The sequence below is a fragment of the Chamaea fasciata genome, unplaced genomic scaffold (genome assembly GCF_029207755.1).
Source record: "Chamaea fasciata isolate MVZ Bird 193981 ecotype frontalis unplaced genomic scaffold, bChaFas1.0.hap1 SCAF_5, whole genome shotgun sequence".
Classification (NCBI taxonomy): domain Eukaryota; kingdom Metazoa; phylum Chordata; class Aves; order Passeriformes; family Sylviidae; genus Chamaea; species Chamaea fasciata.
This window is the reverse complement of record NW_027094090.1, coordinates 36,362,337-36,380,909: the sequence shown is the minus strand read 5'-3', so window position 1 is coordinate 36,380,909 and position 18,573 is coordinate 36,362,337. Positions and strand designations below refer to the sequence as shown.

General features: G+C 39.3%; 1 protein-coding gene across 1 annotated transcript in view; it reads right to left on the bottom strand.

Moving 5' to 3' along the window:
- Positions 1–18,573, bottom strand: part of TRHDE (thyrotropin releasing hormone degrading enzyme) — a 213,232-nt gene that overhangs the window by 54,211 nt on the left and 140,448 nt on the right. The window lies entirely within an intron of this gene.

The following is an 18,573-nucleotide window of genomic DNA, read 5'->3' as shown; positions in this document are numbered from 1 at the left end:
CACAGCTCCCCACCCACCTGCAAAGAGCCCCCAGCACACACAGGAATACACACTGCTTAGAACAGAACCTTGTGCAGGGAAAAACTTAGTCCATACAGCAGTGATTCAGCAAAGATGGGGAAATACTAGGACAACCACACAGCTGAAAGAGCTATCAGTGACACTGGAAATAAAACATGGCATTTATTGCCATATGAAAGAAGAAAAAAGTTTCCATGTGATTTTAGGTTCTCTGAATGTTGGTACTATGACACCCTGGGAAAATAATTAGCTCTACCCCTGCACTTAAGATAAATTCTACATAAGCACATGCTCTGGCAGACACTTCTTGGATAATTACGCTGTGTCATTTGAAGATTCTAATCACTTTATCAGTCTGCCCACTCCTTGTGCTGGACCTTATCACACTCCACAGCACAATCAGCAGAAAAGGATGTCCATTGATCCACTAGCTTCTCCAGTTCCCAAACCAGGGTCTTCACACAAAGTTACGTTCATTTTTGGCTTAACTAATATTCTGGACTCTTGACTGGAGTAATGAGATGCAAGTGTGTACTGTGTCCTGCTGCTTTAGCTACAGAAGCAGTAACTCCTGGGTTCAACAGGTGAGGGCAGTCAGGAGATGCTGTGAAGTAATGCACCAAATTATATTCACTACTCCCCTAAATCCCTTATACCTTACTAGATACACACCAGTATTTTAGGGTCTGTCCATAAAACCCTCCTAGGAAATACGTCACCTTTAGAAACATACCCAGTTTTAAATACTTGGTTCTCCAAAATGACAAAGATCCTAGCAAACTATGATTGAGAAAAATAAGGCAAAATCTAGCATAGAGTTTCTACTTTATTTGAAAGAACAGGAACACAGGTATCTGAAAAAAATTTAAAACTGCATTTGCATGGTATTTTTATGACACTTCAACTCCTACTGAAAAAGCTAAACTGCAAAATAAAAGATACTGCAAGCTGCCTGTGTAGCTGATTTAAGCACATATATACACACTCACAAATATTCACGTATGAACATACACATGGACACCCATTATTTTGAGAAGAAACTTCACAGAAAGGTATTCTGTACATTGTAATCTCTATACAGAGAAGAATTTTATGCTACCTTAAAATATTTTATATTGCCTGCAATTAAGGTAAATCCTACTGAAGTAAAGACAGATCCTTCTCTGAAAGGCAATCTGGCTGCAGAATAAGTGTCACAAAACCCACCCACCAGAAAACATATGGGATTTAGTTGGGAATATTGGTACTGGAAAATTTAACTTTTATCTCCCCACTATAACAGACCCCCAACATTCTTGGTGCTTTCCAGAACCCCCAAATCTCACCCTCTTGGTTAGTGGTTTCCCAGAGGAACCACAGGTGTCCTTTTAGTAGACATCTAGAGAAAACCACATTTTTCCAACTGTACTGCTGCTGTTTTCTCTGTTCATCTGTTTTCTCCTTCCATTCCTCCTCATTCTCAGAGAAACTTCTTGCTGCTGTTGCAGAAGAAGCTGTAGCTAACTTCTGTGCATGCAAGGGAAATGCATCTGGCTCACCTTCCAAAAAGGCATCTTCCATTCATTGTCTCTGAATAATCTGTAGGGACTGTGTTCTCCAGGTGTGACTAGAAAGAAGCAAAGTTTTCTTTCACTTTTCTATCAGGAGTCTTCTACTTTAGAGCAAAGAGGAAAAAAAGGGCCCACTGTCCTGCTTTCCTCCTGCTTTGTCTGAGAGTAGTGCAGACCTTTTATTTATTCTTTATATGTTGAGAGCACCACAAGCATGCTCTCAGTATGTATCTAATTGGGAAAAAAAGCATCCTGTTCCACCTGGCCATCTGCTGCCTGCTGTGACAAACCAGTTCCAGTAACAGTAAGAATCTAGCCTTGAGGGCCCAGTGACCAGGGCAGCAAGACTTGAAACAACCCATTTAGTCCTCTTACTGTCAAGATTATGTCTGCAGGACTCAGATGCCTGTACAGATAGCACACTCAGCCCCTGGGTGAAATGGTGCTAATGAACTGTGTGTTCAGTCTGCCTCAGATGCTGCTCAGCTGCACAGGTGTCCCACATAATGCCCTCCACAATCGAACCTGATCATTTTGATGGGGAGCTAAAGGCAAACCTCTTATTGTGGAAAAACTAAAGGCTATTTCAGGAATTTAAAAAAAAAAAAATCTCTGAAGCTGAGGAGGAGAGACACCTAAAACTAGAACAGACACGTTAACATGAACTGTGCTGAACATAACGTGTTCAATCTTCAAGAAATGTAAGGAAAGGGGAATCTTGTTGAAAGGTAGTATAAATAAATTATTGCTGACTTACAAGTGAGAAACTGCTCATGTGAAATAGTTAAACTTAGGTTGACAGGATAATGCACAATTAAAGGGAATGCATAGGTGGATTTTTTTGTAGCACCGTATCAATGCATAATACTGAAGCATGTTCATTCAGCTTAAAGATTAATCAGAAGAACTTGTTTCACGAAGTATCAGAATTGTGCATCAGCCAAGGTACATGCAATACTAGAAGCTAACTAATGCAATACTAAAAGCAAACTAATTATGCTCTCTGTGGATTATAAAGATTTTTTTTTCTTGAGCATTACATAATTAATAGGTAGGCAATATTAGTATATTCACTTGGAAAATTATCATATTGGTGATGATTACTTGGCTGCAACTTGATTTTAAGCAAGAAAGAACTGGGATCCCTTTGTGGGCAAATCCTGAGACCACAAAACATTAAACAAACATGATGCCGCACACTTTTGCCTCTGATGAGTAGTAATATTGTAGTAATGTTGGGTTTTCAGTGGCTTCTTTGCAAAGAGCTATGCAAAGCCAGAAAAAGGGCAGTAGTTTTATTTCCTCTGCTTACAAAATAAAGATCTCAGGTAATTAAAAGTGAAAATGTAAGGTTCCTGGCATTTCAGATTTTGCACACCTTTTTAACTACTTTTTCATATTAATGAATGCGAAATGTTTTTGCTGGCATGTAAATCCATACATTTTCAAGATTCATCTTCCCAGTAACCATGATGTACCAAGTTTCCAAATACTCCTGGCAGTGAATACCACATTCTTCCAGTGGCATTTCTCCCTTCCCCCCTGAATTCAAAACCAAACAAAGAGGTTGAGCTATTCCTAGTCATTACTTACAGAACAATGAAGGTATATGCTCAATATTCAAAGGCTTATTATCCTGCATTACACACATATACAAGCAATGTGACTGCTTCACATAAAGTGACAGAACATCTGTAACTAAAGTACCACTGAAGAATTCAGCTTACCTACATTTGAATGGCACAAAAAGTGAACAACCACACTCCTCTTTTTTTCCTGCTTTTACAGACCTCTGGGTTAAAGATTTCTAATCTATCCTGCTGTTCTTTACACAGAAAGTGTACTTAATCCTTCTTATTGTCCACCTCTGTATTTTTTCTACTTATTATTTCAGGTTAGAAAACCAAGCCTTGCTTCAGTGCTTTAAAGGCATATCTACCATGGATTAAAAGTGGCATAATTCTTTTCTCTTCTACACTCTTTAGACTTTTCTAAATGCTCCTTTTCTACTAATCCCTACTGCTCTATTTACTTGCTTGACTGTGTCTGGACAGTGAACTGATGTTTACAGAACATTACCTACCACAGCACAGGTCCAAGATCTCTTTCCTGAGAGAAAATACTTTCTTCAGAACCTACCACTGGGTATATGAGTTAGAACTGATTTCCCCACATGTATCACCTCATTATCAACATTAAGCTCCATCTGTCTTTTTATTACCATGTCAACTAGCACTAAGGAATACTTCTGTCATCTTGGTAAGTAATGTTTGTTTTTATTGCACTCACAAAACTCCTATTACCAGAAAACTCTTGACACCGAACTCTTCCACACCCTTTATTTCATGGCTGAATAGGAGAACACATCCAGTGCAGGTTTCTCAAGAATCTCATGGTCTATGACTTTCCACTAAGAAATTCAACCATCTAATTTTTCACTTTTTGCTTATATTTCTGAACAATTCTTCTCTCTTATCCTGGTACAGATTAATTTGTTTAGGAATACTTAAGGGGAAAGCTGGATCTCAAAAACCACATAAAAACCCAGTTAAATTACAAGAAGCTACATACATCTGGATTTAGAAGACATCTATTAATAGTCTTTGATTATATACTTAGCCAGGAAATCAAAGGAGGAGAACTATGGCAAGGCAGAAGAACAGAACAATGTACAGATTTAAGGAAAAAAAAATCCTTTCTTTTTTTTTTTAGTACATCTAACAACAGAAGAACGAGGGACAAAATTAAAAGGCTTTACACAAAAGCAAATTAAGTGATTTGCCTCTTAGCAGAATATAATAAGGATAATTAATTTAAAGTGTAGTGGCAATCATAAATGTGAATCATAGAATTATTTAGGTGGGAAGAGACTTTGGGAGATAAAGCCTTCTGCTCTAACGTGATCAGAGCACAGGAAAACAATTTTCACTGTAGGTAGAACATGGTATCAAAGGAGGATATACAGGCTCTATATTCAGTGGCATCACACAAAATCAATCAAGTCAATTGAGGCAAATGATTTGCCATCTGCCTTTTTTCCTAATCTCTCCCACTGCAAAGCTCCTACAGAATTACTTTCAGGAAAGCTTAACACCAAAAGCTGTGTGTACTTTCAAATACCTCAGTAGGCTGAGAAACGGAATTGTGAGTTATCTCAGGCTGGAAGAACAGAAATCAGTTGGCACTGGTGAAATCCCAACCATCACTCTTCCATTACTCAGTTTCTCTGGCATAAATTCAGTTATTCAAGGTGATGGCAAATGAGCTGTCATAGGGTATTTGAGACATCTGCTATGGTTTGTAAGACCAGAAGGATTGTCTCGCCTGTGTAGTGGCAGCACAAGGCAAAGTAAGATACCTGATGACACCTTGACTGGCACCAGTCACACATGCAAGCAACTAAATGGGCCTCTCCATCCACTCAGTGTTGACAAAGAAACCTTCCTTAATTAAATGCGGGTTTACCTATGAAACTTTTTCATTTTTAAGTGAAAAAGGCCAATTTTCAAAACCAAGGTACTTCTAAGAAAAAAAAGGCTTCAGCACAGATTTTCAAATACAGTATTTTAAAAAGGCACTGCTGCAAAATTTTACAACTACTGTTTTAAATAAGAACTTTCAGTTTGCTGCTTCAAAAAATTGCAGGGAGAAGTTAAAATGACTGAAACTGAAATGTAAGGCTGTTAAATTACAGAATTGAAATGAATGTTCTAAACCAAAATTTCCCCGATTTTTGCTTTGATTTTTGTCTTGATTCAGTGCAGGGAAATGTTTTGATATGTTGAAAATTTCTGTGGGATGGGAATCCATTTCTTGTTCATTGGTAACACTTACTAATCTTTGTGAAGTATTTTGAGAACGTAACAATCTAAGACCTCGTACCACTGAGGGATATGATTAAAGTTATTTAACACAGAGATAAGGTGAGGCATAAAAATAGTTCAAGAATAAAAAGCACAAAAAAGAAAATCGAAGAGTAAAACTGATTAAGACACCTATCTCTCTATTTTAACCACCAGAACTTAATACCCAAAATGCTAACTCTGTCTCTTCAATTAAAGATAACAACCTGGTACATCCAGAGTGGCTGAAGATGAGAAACAGGCAGCAAGGACTCCTTGGCATTAGTTTCCCATTCCCAGCTCTCTCCATATTGAAATGCTGATGTCTCATACATAAACACATGTGCTCAGCTGAGCAGCACTGTGTCTGAGAAGGTAACACTTTCCCAGTGTGGCCCTGGTGATTCCCTGAACAGGTTAGGATGCTGACATTAGCATTTCTTATCACGGGAATGTATTGCTATGAGTCATCTGCATGAACTCATGTGCTTGGATTACACACACAAAAAAACACAGAGGCAAAGTAATGAGAAAATCTGACCTTTTGAAAGCAAGTAAATCGTACAGAACAAAAACTAAGATTTAAAGATTTGTATTTTTACTTCAGTTGAATACCTGGCTGATCTCCAGAGACATACACAAGTAGTGGCAAGTAAAAGAAGCATTTGGATGGATGGCTGCAGATGTTTCTGGAAAATGGCCTTAATACTCATTATAAATTAAAAGGCACAGAAAGCTGATAATGAATTAAGTAAAGGATTGTGTGATATATGGATATTAAATCAGTATAGAGGGCAGACAGTAGAGATCTCTCACTTTTCTTGCCCAGACAAGTACAGTTTCTTTTAGCAAGATTAGCAAGGTTTGGGCTACTACTTCTTAGTAGCTGGTATGGGATTATTTTTCTGACTGTTGCTGAAAACAGTTTTGATAACAAAGGGATGTTTTAGCTATTGCTGAGCAGTACTGACACAGCACCAAGGCCTTTCCTGCCTCTCACCCCAACCTACCAGCAAGGAGGTTTGGGGTGCACAAGAAGCTGGGAGGAGGCACAGCCGGGACAAGAGACCCCAAGTGACACAAGAAATGTTCCATACGATGTGACTTCATGCTCAGTATATAAAGCTGGGGGAAGAAGGAGGAAGAGGGGGCATCACCGCATTTGTCTTCCCAAATAACTCTTAAGCATGATGCAGTCTGGCATTCCCGGAGATTGCTGAAAACCTCCCTGCTCATGGAAAGTGATGACTAAAATCCTTGTTTTGCTTTGCTTGTGCACACAGCTTTTGCTTTCCCTCTTAAGGTGGTTTTGTCTCAAGCAATGAGTTTTCTCACTTCTCCAATTCTCTCCCCCATCCCAATGCAGGGAGAGAGCGAGTGGCTGCAGAGAGCTTAGATGCTGGCTGAGGTCAAACCACAACACAAGCCAAAAGAAAGCCTTTGTTTTCACTGAATTTTGAATGTTAAGATAGTGAAGGCTCAAAGATAAATTGTTAACAGAAAACCTGAAAGTGTATTCAACTGATCTATAAAATCACGAGCCTTGTTGCAGTGATACCTGGAAGAATTTAATCCTAGGCTTGAGAGCACAAATACATGTAAGGTGGTCAGTGGAAAATGAGTGAAAGCTGTTGAACAGCAGAACAGCTTCACAGCTTCCTACTACAGAAAAAGATTATACAAGAAGCAGAACTCAGCAGGATACAATTTTGTAAGCCACACTTTCTAGAAAGATTGTGTTGGGAAAGATAATTTAAAAGCATCAAAGAGATTTTCCCAGGTTATTATATAGTATAGTATCTCATTCAGTAAGGAGTAATTCAGGTTCCAGGGGAAGCTCATGTGAGTATCACAGGAAATCACACATTTTTATTAAGTGCAATTCTACAAGAGTGTTAGTTCTGTTTAATGGATGAGGAGCTGACAATATATTCATGTTGTGAATATCATTCTCACAAGACTGAAGAACACAGAGATTTCATTAGATTTAAGACATGCCAGTAAAGTGATTGTAGGCTGTACCCAGAGGCATAACACAACGGAAGATGTTATTCCCTCTTTCACAATTATTACACCTCCTACACTCAGACAGGGTGTCAAGGGATTCCTTGTACCCTGTGAGCATGGAAGATGGCAGATAGGAAGGGAAGATTTCACTAACTTTGTAGCAAAGACAAATAGAAATGAAAAATGGATTAAAAAAGAACAATTTGAAATAACTGAGATCCCCTGAACACAGCTTGAGGTATTCACTGGTTACCTGCATATGCCCAGTGTGACCTTAATTCCTGAGTTTAAAGTGAGAACAAGGAGTTTAATACAAACAACAGTGGAAAACACATGAGAAACACTGGTATGGTAACTGATTAAATTGAATATCCCTATATAGGGGGATGAAAAAGCAGACATCAGACTTTTTTATCAAGGAACAGGTTGCAGTCAGCTAACTTGAATCCAGAAAGGACAACACTTTAGTTGTATAAACAGGAGAGGGCCTCCTGATGTCTGAATCAGACAAAAATCCTACAGATAGACAATTTCTGACTGCAACACTATGCAGTGCAGAAAAGAAACAGCAGGGCACAGTAAATGTGACACACACCATATTAATTGTAGGTTCCACAGTTTGCTGGGTTTAAGCAAAATGAGGAAAGGAATAGTGCTGACACTGGGATTCTGGGGCTACAGGGGTTCTGCCCTCATCCAAGACTAACAGATTGGTCAACCATAAAAAGGTAAGCTAAGACAAAAACAAACAAATAAACAAACAAAAAAACCCCCACCACATTAATAACACTGCCTACATGAGCAACCAAAAAAAGACTGGAGAAAAAGGCTGTGGTTGTGATAATGCTTATTCTAAGATTATTCTACATTATACTGGGCAGAGGAGTTTCATGCTCCTTTACAAAACTTTGGTGGACTTTGATGCATTCTGTGAATTAAAGATAGTGTTTCAGCATTGTCTCTAAGGAGGTCTATCTGGCTGTAATACAGACAGTAATTTTTTCAGTCAAAAGTCCAGATATAGTGAAGGTAGGGTGCAATCTAATATGCACACAGTATTGTGTAAGCAGGTAACAAAATTCCAAGTGAGGCATGCATTAGTACTCAGAAATTATTGGTCTTCTTGTTACCATCTAAGCCAAACACGTCAAAACTTACCTCAGCTTTTGTATCAGTTCTTCTCTTCTTCCTCCCTAATGCCCCAAACTATGGACATGATTAGATTTTTCAGTCAGACCAACCTATCATTTTTCAGTCCAGAACAACCCAACAGGACCAGGTTGTGACAGGCACTGCCAGGCAGATAATGGCTTCACTACCTGGCGGCTCTGAATGGGCTTTCACACCTGAGGTGTCAGATTTTGAAGAGTATTTCAAGTTTTTAATAGAAGTGAACTTAGAAGATGTCTCATCAATGTACAGAAATCAACTTGTAGAGCATTCTTGCCTCCTAACTACTAAGATTCATCTACTTTGTCTGAGGCTTTGATTGGATGGGCACTTGAATACAGGTAATATGTGTTTCAGAGGGGAAACTATGGGATTTGGAAGGTATTTGGAATTGTGAACCTATCTTAATTTTGAACACAAATTACACTAAGTTGCACACATGAAGGAAACCGTGAATAATCTTTATAGTTTGAAGAAATATTTAAAATTACACAAGAGTGACTAGGAAGATTATATTCTAGTCTTGAAAGAGGCTAGCACATCTAGGATGATTTGCTTCTGATTTTAAGCTTCTTTATTTGCAGATCTGCCTCAGTACAGCTGCTAATTTTATATATTTGTCTATTCTATATGCTTTCATTTAGAAACATATTTAAAAAGGCAATCATATTGGTATAGTCCAAATGAAAGGTTGACAGCCGCTTCTAGAAACAACTATTTACACAACGGATCATGGACTGTTTAGGGTTTTTTCTGTATAAGGACTTAAATACAAAGATATATAGAGAAAATACCTTCAATGTCAGTACAGGATTGCTGGAATGTATTTTAGAGGAATGAATTTTAGAGGCACATATTTTAAAACAATAATTGACACTATAATTCATCTGTAGTCATAACAGCGATTAACATGTTTAACTGCAATGTATTAAAGACGCAGATTTTGTGGTTTTCCTTTACTCTGCCATAGTCCTAATTACTCCTGGATTTTGCAAGAATCTTTGAAATAATTTTTGGCAATAAGTAAATCCTAGAGCAGAGAAAGGAAAGGGGAAAAATTACATTTTCCAGGTGTCTTATGCAAAATATAATGCCCTTACCAATGTAACAACAACACAAAGTTCCAGACATAAAAAAAGATTCATTGCTGTAGCAGCAGCCGTAACATGAAAGAGCTCATGTGTGGCTCTGCACTGTGGATCTGCCTTAAGATGACAGTCTGCACATTCTGTTAGAAAACAGCTGTATGTCTTTGGCCATCCTGTCTAAACTTCATTATCCTTTTGTTTTTAAGGGTAGACACAAGGTAATTTAAATAAGTATATCTGAATTAAAGTACCAAATTTGAGAGAAAAAAAGCACTGTCTGATAATAACATAATATAGCATAACTAATGTAATGATCTCATTAATAAACCTTCTATAAAATTCTGTGTAATATTAGCTAAATATTTCATCCAAAGTTAAATTATAAATGAGGTGGTTATCAATATTGTGAAGCTATCTAAAACTCACTCATTTCAGTGCCAGGGCTAGCAGCATACCTTACCAAATTTAGAAAAATGATGTGGGCAAAGAACAAATACTACAAATTCTTTGTCAGCACATGCTGTCTCCTCCCTGCCTAGCAGAACCTTTTACACTAAAACACAAAAGGCTTCAGTTTCAAAAATGACAAGCAACTTTGGGCGCTGAATCAAAGATGGATACAAAGAAGCTTTAGCAGTGTTAAGTGTCTGTCCTAACAGCTGCCTCTTAGCCCTGCAATAAAGGCTCTTAATCTCTCCAACATCCTCTGTTCTGCTTTGCACCAGTGCAAAACACCCTGGCAGAATTGCACTCGAGGTGCTGATCATGTGAAGTCCATGTCTGTGTTGTCCCTTACCCATAAGCATGACCCCTTGACTAGAACACAGATCTGAGATTTCTCTGAGCAGAGCGTAAGGATGTGTTACGGACTGAGAAGGATCCACAGGAATAAAAGAGCAGCAGTCTAGCTATGTTTACAATCTTCCAATATGTTCTCAGAGACTTAGTACCAAATACTTTTCAGCATATTCCAGTGCTCAGTTCTGATTTATCCTTTGAATACTGTGAATTTAAGCAAGTTTAAAACATAATTCCTATGCTGCTTTCTCTTTCCTCAATAAACTTTCTAAGAGTCCCCCACCAAAGTATCTTCTCCATAAAACCCAAGATTCAACTATTGAGTGTAAAGGCTCATGCAAAGGGATAAGAAAAGAAAGCCGTTATCAGCAACTTTCAAAAGCAGGAGGAAGAAGACATAAAAAATGGAGCATGTCAGAAGTTTTGTCCTCTGGTCTACAGTGGGGAGCTCACATCTCTGATTTTTCCAAAGCCAATGAAATATGACATTTATTCACCCTCATCCCCTCTATAAAACTTGTCTCTGCCAAATGCTATCTGGGCCTTCCCCAATCTGGTGTTTCCCTCACTAAAGCCCTCACTTTAAACCCCTTTCCCAGTTCCCTGGTACTCCATTTTTGCTTATTCCAGCTACACAACATTAATGCTCCAACTCCAGTTCATGCCTGCAACCTGCCATGCCCCGTTGCCTCTCCTACCCACTGCATGTTAAGCAGCTCCCCATGAGCACTGCTGTCCTTATTCTCCTCTTCATCTCACAGAGACTTCACTCTATATTAAAACACAGCACTGCCCTCAAGTACATGCTCCTTTCCTCAGCATGAAATTGATTTAATTAATGTGAGTCAATTAACTAGACTGGGTATCTAGCAATTCCTGAGAGTTAATGTTAGCAAATAAGATGAGGAAAGTGGCACATTCTGCAGTGACAATAAAATACAACAGCAGCTTTTCTGTCACCCTAACTTCTATCAGGATACAAGTGCTGCCACCACACAGGAAGCAACGACACAATAAACTAACTTTGTCTTTTTTAGCATTCTGCAAATTCTAACACTGAAAGTTGCTTATATACTGCACACCAGAGCATCCTGGAAGTTTCCCAGTGAGGAGGGCTTCTTGCAAATCGAGGCTGTGAAACGGTTTTGAAAATTAAGTGTTAAAATATAATTGGCATTTCTGTCGTCTTTGCTAGTAGCAAAATCTTGCTCGAGACACTAGCACAGATATGTACCGGAAGAGATTTTAAGAGTATTTCCTATTCAATTTTTTTTTTAAATGCAACAATCAGAAAAGCATCTAAAAATGAAAAAGCAAGACAAAAAGCCCAGGACATTCTAGTGGCTTTTACAGAAAAGAAAAAACCCTATTGCAACAGGGAGGGCACAGCACAAGGGCTGGGCTAGCGAACACAGCAAAGGCACTGTTCCACCACATGCCCAAGGCAGGCAGGTTTGCTCCAGGTCACTGACAGAGGCAGCCCCTGTGCCTGTTCCTATGGACAAGTAGCACTCAGCACAGCACTGGCCTCTCTCAGGTTGCTGGGGTTAAGGACTGTCCTTACACACATCAAAGGACAAGACCTATTGGTGTCATAGAGCTGGCCTCTACTCCAGTGTGCGTTTCAAGGGAAGGAGCACCCCACGCTTTCCTGCTCTTCTGAAAGAACAAGTATTTTCAAGTCCCTGCTTGACCAGCTTAAAAAAATGGTTAAATCAATATCTGGCAGTGTTCACACACAGCTCTGTCATCCACTAAGGCCTCTTGGGATTTTCATCTCATTTCTGTTAATTCCATTTCCTCTGTGCCTAATACACTGTTACCCTCCTTTCCTGGAGCCTGATCCCTTCATCATTATTACAGCTGATATACAGACATTTAGGTCACTCCAGATGAACTAGGGGTATCACAAATACTCCCTAGGTAACAACACAATAGCTGTTTCTGGTAGAAACACTGATACAGGTGCAATGTTTCAGGTATAGTAAAGATGAAAGGCATAACAAGAAAACACTCAAAGGACCTGAGAAAATGGAAGATGAGAGGACATTTCTCAGAGACAGGGAGGTAAATGAGCACTTTGTTTTCTACTTCTGTTTTGTTAGCCCTCTTTCCTCAGTCTATGGAACAATATTTGTCCATATTATGGTCCTTTTTATTACATAATTAATACTACATATGCTACATTAATCCACAATTGCTCTAAGAACATAGCAAAGATATTTATCAGCATTCCCCATGTGCTCCTAACATTTTGGTTTGTGTATAACCAGCTCCTTAGATGGTAAGTGGACAGAGTAAGTTCCCCATCGCTGCTCAAGTAATAATGCTATATAACTCTGTGAGAATACGCATGGCAATATCCAAACACAGCAATGCTTTTACTATGCAAATCATTATCAGTAAAGGGACAAGCACAGCCCTTTTTCTTAAAAGCCTGAATAAATAAAGGAGCTTTGTCTAGGAAATTCAGAAGAGACTTGAAGGGAAATAAATTCTGCAGTCAATCATTTATCTTGAAGTGGAGTGACTGATGAGCAGCTCTGCAGCCCTCTGTACAAAGCCCTTCAGCTGTTGCAGTTACTACAGGGTGTTAGACCCATGGGTCTGCACAGCTCTGGTTTTGCGGTCATGTCCATGGCTTGCACTGTGCAACTGAATTTTCCCCAGTTCAGCTATACAGAGAAAGGCACTGAGGATTACCACACTACAGCATGTATGCATATCCTGTCCATATCCCAATCTGTTCATCTTCCTGCTTTTCTCTTTCCTCGCAGCTAGCTGTGTTCAGTGCCAAGCAGGACATTCCCCTTTAGGATATTATCATGAACAAGCAAAGATTAGCTATGGAAACTGCATGCATGATAAGAGCACTGTATAAATGAATATTATCCCAGGAACATTAACTTAATTATTTTGATAACACTGGAAAGGTTATTTTCCACTTTTACAGAGACAAGCTCTGTATAGTTTTAGAGGGCAAAACACACCCACAACTAGAAAGCTTTGGTCTGCTTTTCAATATAGTATATAAAAGGTTTACAGATTTCATCAAAACTGGTTAGTTTATTGTCTAGACCACAGATTATTTTTCATAAGATTTTTTGTCATGTCTGTGAGCGGTTTTATAATGATGGATGAGACTAGTGCCTTAAAATCATCACTTTCTGTAAGCAGGGAAACCCACTGAACCCTGTCAGATGGAATATCACCTTCTCTCCTAGAGCCTTATAAAGTAAGGGCGTAATCAATTCTCACAGGGGTATATAGGAGTCCAGGACCAAAACCACACTTAACTAAAGGGTTGTTATACGGGGATAGAATATGAATTATACAGTTATAATAGGAGTTTCAAAGTTTTGCTTGCATAAGCTGAAATTGCTACTGAAACATTATACCAACCCCAGGCTCTGGCACTCAAATCAAAGCTGGGGATTTTGGCCCTTCTAAGGAATGATGTTTCTAGAAACAGTGTTAGTTTTACTTTCTCATAAAGTAAGAACTATGGATCATGTGAAAGCATAAGTGTCAAGCAAAATCTATGTTCAGTTTACAAAGTGAAATTGTACACCTTCTATAATTTCAGTCCAAATGTTAGAGCTTATAGTAAGCCATACAGTCGATTGTATGCACAGAAATAAATCAGACTTTGTAGATGAATGGCTCTTGAAACACATTCTTCTACAGGTATAATGATAAGGAGCGCAAATATGCAGGAGATTGGAAAATGTGTAATCCTTTTCTTCTGTAGAAAAATTAAAGACACTTATAGTAATGAACTAGGCATCAACCACTGCCAAAAGTATCAACAATTTTCACTTTTATCGTTTATCACTTAGAAAATCTGCTTGCTGCTTCTGTCCTCCTCTACATGGCTTCAGAGTTAAAAATTAAATATGCAGCATCACATTTCATTTTTAACAGTTAATTGCTGCATAAATACACAGCATAAAGCAAAGCACAGACATTTTATAAAACCAGAATGGTTCCAAAATACTCGGTTGCCTCTTTATTTACATTTCTTATGCAGTAGATACATTTGAAAGACCTACTCTGAAGTGACTCTTTCTACAGTAACGCAAAGTTAAATTTGCCTAGACAGCATCTGAACCAAAAATTTAAACTCCTCATCATTTTGAAGGCAATAGAATTGACATTTATGGCTGTGCCATACCAAACTACAGCCCCACCTCTGGAAAACGAAAGACTACAGGGTAGATGGATGCTTTAAGAGCCTCCCCTGGAGCTCTCCAGTGTGTACTGTGTTGTCTGTTTAGATGATAAACTCCTGGAAATGCCTGGACCTGACCATTTTTCTGTGTTTTGTACAGATCTACTTCTTATGGTGTTTAGAATGATCATCACGATTAATCCATAGATAAACTACCCTAAGGAAGCCAATGCTGCCTGCCCTGCAAGAGCATGGCCTCAGATGTGGCATAAATACCATTTGCTCTCCGTTATTTACAGTGCCGATTACGGCTCCCCAGGGAGACATGAGTCCAACGCCTAAATTCACGGGTCATGCAGGGGAGGTAAGCACCAACTTTATTGGACTGTGAATTAGGCCACTGATCTGTAACACCCCCAAAGCCTGCATGCTCATGAGATACATATATATATATATCTCATCAGTAGGCATCAGCAAACCCTTGCCAACTTCCTGACCAAAGCCATCCACAGAACATCCAGAACACTGCACTGCACAACAATGCTACTACCCTCCTTGGTGAACCTGTAGAAAAATTGTGTCATGTCATACAAAGTTCAGCTCTTTCAATTTTAAAAACCAAGACAGAGTAAGGTAGAGTAATGCATCCCGAACTATCAAATGACCACACACTAATGCCATTTTCCCTGTCTACTGCTTTCACAATAACTGAAGCAACAGTCACTTCAGCAGTGGAAAAAAAATAAATAAAAAAGCCAAACAACTGAAAAATATCTAGGTCACTACCAACTAAAAGATTAAATATATTTTCAGTATCTCAACCTTGTTTTTTACTTAATTTGATGGTATGAAAGGACATTTTTGACACATGGTCATTGTGCATACCCAGCCACATGTGCCTGTGGGCAGTGCACAAACGAATTGCGTGGTCAGTGTTATAACACTCAGATACCAATTCACAACTAAGCCATAGGGCTTTAATGTAAGTTGATGGATGATTTTTGAAAGGTGAATGGCATAGGTAAGTTTCACCTTTCGCTAAATGTATATAGTTCCTGTTCTTTGGTATTTATACTTATGTAACATAGATTTCAAATAACTTCAACTGGGAAGTGGCCAATTAGCTCCGTCTGCTAACTGGCTACAGTAAACAACTCATCTGTAAAGCTTTCCTTGAGCAAGGGGTTTCTTTCTGGTTTGTGCTTAAAAGGAAATGGAAGCATAGAAAAAAAACAATTCAAAGGGGGAATAGACCTGCCAAAGGAGATACATATATATATATGCTACTGCCTGTTAGGATACTAAATTCCTGGCAGGGTTCACATTAATATCTTTTGCTGAGCTCTCTCTAGCACTAAATCTTATTTCCAATGTTTAGAAACAAGAATTGTAATAAAATCTATGGACAAAACGTCATAAGCGTTTGAGAATTTGCCCTGGTGGTGTTACCCTGGCCATTCCACCTATGACAACATACAGTTTGATTTACAAATTAATGTCATGTATGAAAATAAAACTTAGTCTAATTCTCACATGTACTGGGTTTGCATGACTAGGTTTTGGTGTGTTACAGGAGTGGCTTCTGTGAGAAGCTGACAGAAGCTTCCCCCCATGTTCCGCAAAGCCAATGCCAACCCCATGAGAGACCCACAGCTACCCCATCAGTCACTGGGGTAGCACTTCTGAGGTAACATGGGGAAAAAACTGCTGGGAAAGAGCAGCTGGAGAAAGGAAAATATGCAAGAGAAACAGCCCTGCAGACACTAATCTTGGTGCAGAAGGAGGGGCAGGAAGCGCTCCAGGCACTGGAGCAGAGATTCCCCTGCAGCCCGTTGTGCAGCCCATGGTGAGGCAGGATGGGACCCTCCAGTCCGTGGAGGTCCATGGAGGAACAGAGATCCAACTGCAGCCTCTGAGGACCCCACACTGGAACAGGTGGAGGCCTGAAGGGGGCTGTGGCCCTGTGGGAAACCTGTGCTGGAGCAGGGCCCTGGCAGGACTTGTGACCCCACAAGAGACCCACACCGGAGCAACCTGTTCCTGAAGGACTGCACCCTGAAGGAGGAACCCACACTGGAGCAGTTTGTGAAGAACGGCAGCCAGTGGGAAAGACTCATGATGGAGCAGTTTGTGGAGGACTGTCTTCTGTGGAAGAGACCCCATGCTGTAGCAAAAGCCTTCATCTGAGGAGGAAGGAGCAGCAGAGACATGTGATGACCTGACCACTGGCTCTATTTTTGTTCCCTTGCACTGCTGGGCAGAACAAGGTAGAGAAAATCAGGAGTGAAGTTAAGCCTGGAAAAAGGGAGAGGTGCAGGGAAATTGTTTTAAGATTTTTGTTTATTTATGCAGTTTCTTTCTGTGATTTGATTGGTAATAATGTCCCCCCTCACCCCCTCTAAGTTGATTCTGTTTTTCCCATGATGGTACCTGGTGAGTCATCTCTCCTTGTCCTTATCTCAACTCACGAGTCTTTAATTATATTTTCTCTCCCCAGCTCGGCTGAGGTGGGTGGTGATAGAGCAGCTTTGGTGGGCACCTGGCATCCAGCCAGGGTCAACCCACCATATCATCCTGGTATCATGTACATACCCAGTAGTCTTTACTCATAATTTATGGCAGCAGTTACGTCAATCAATACTGAATACCTAGAAAATCTATTTTTAAAAGTTTCTACAATACTTAGAAGGCTTAACATGCCTGTTTTAGTCAATCAAAAAGCTAATAATTGCTGTTTTTCTGAGTAGTAAAATCCACTCACATTACATTACACAAATATATACTATTACAAAACAAAATTTCAAGATAGGAAGGGAGAATCTCTTTCCTGCTGCACTGAGCTGTGAGTCATGAACACTTCCAACAGTCCACATTCAGTTGTTTAATCTCTTTTTCACAAAGGAACTAATTTCAGCCCAGAATTTAGACAGATGCTTAATAACCTGTTAGGTTGTTCCAATACAGCCAGAAAAACACCTATTTACTCTGTGTCATGTTTGAGTTCCAAAGTATTCATGTTCTAAAAAAAGATAATGAACTTCTAAACACTTTCCAGTAAATGTTACTATCATTTTAGGCCTTTCTAAACAGGAATATTCTACAAGCTCTGGATATGTCAATCAACATTTTGTATTAAGTTTTTATTTTTTAACAATTTAAATCTACTGGACAAACACAAAATATTCCAGGTTACTAGTGTGCCTTCTTTCACGCTGAGCATGAACAGGTCAATATAGAAACTTCAAAGGCCATCTTGAAATTCTCTAGCATCAGCTAGCAACAGCTATTCTTGGCTTTAAAATACGATGTCAAAACTGTTTGAAACAATGAGGATTCCCCGGGAACAGCCAGGAATGTCAGCTTGTCTCTGGGATGAAGGAAGCATATAGAATCAGCAGAGAGCAGGAACAAAACAATCTAATAAATGGAAAAGGGGTAGAGACAGAGATGCTGATTTCAGCCAGTGTAACAGTTTCCATAGGACCAGTTCAGCTGGCTCCAAAAATGAAAGAGCTGGAACCCTCTGCCTTGTACATAAGTCCAGTCCAGCTCCTGACTGCTTCTCAAGTCAAGTGAGGTCTGTAGCTGACATATATTTGTATCTGCCTACTCAATGTATCAGCATTCAGAGGTCCACTCCAAAGAATTTCTTAAGAACTATCAGACCTTCCAGTCACATTCCAAATTACTTCATGGAGTGTGACAAAATCAAGAGAAAAGGGGAGGAAATAGATGAGTGATGCAAGACACTGCCACAGAGAACTGTCAAGATGCAAATGGGCATGGTTTTTTTCCAATTCTTTTAATTAGACTCAACTTTACTACAGGTCAAATTAAAGCATCACCACATGCTAATGATCCCAAGCAAAGCTCAGATTTCTAAACAAGCCATTTTCATAAAAATACACACATAAAGCACTTACTTA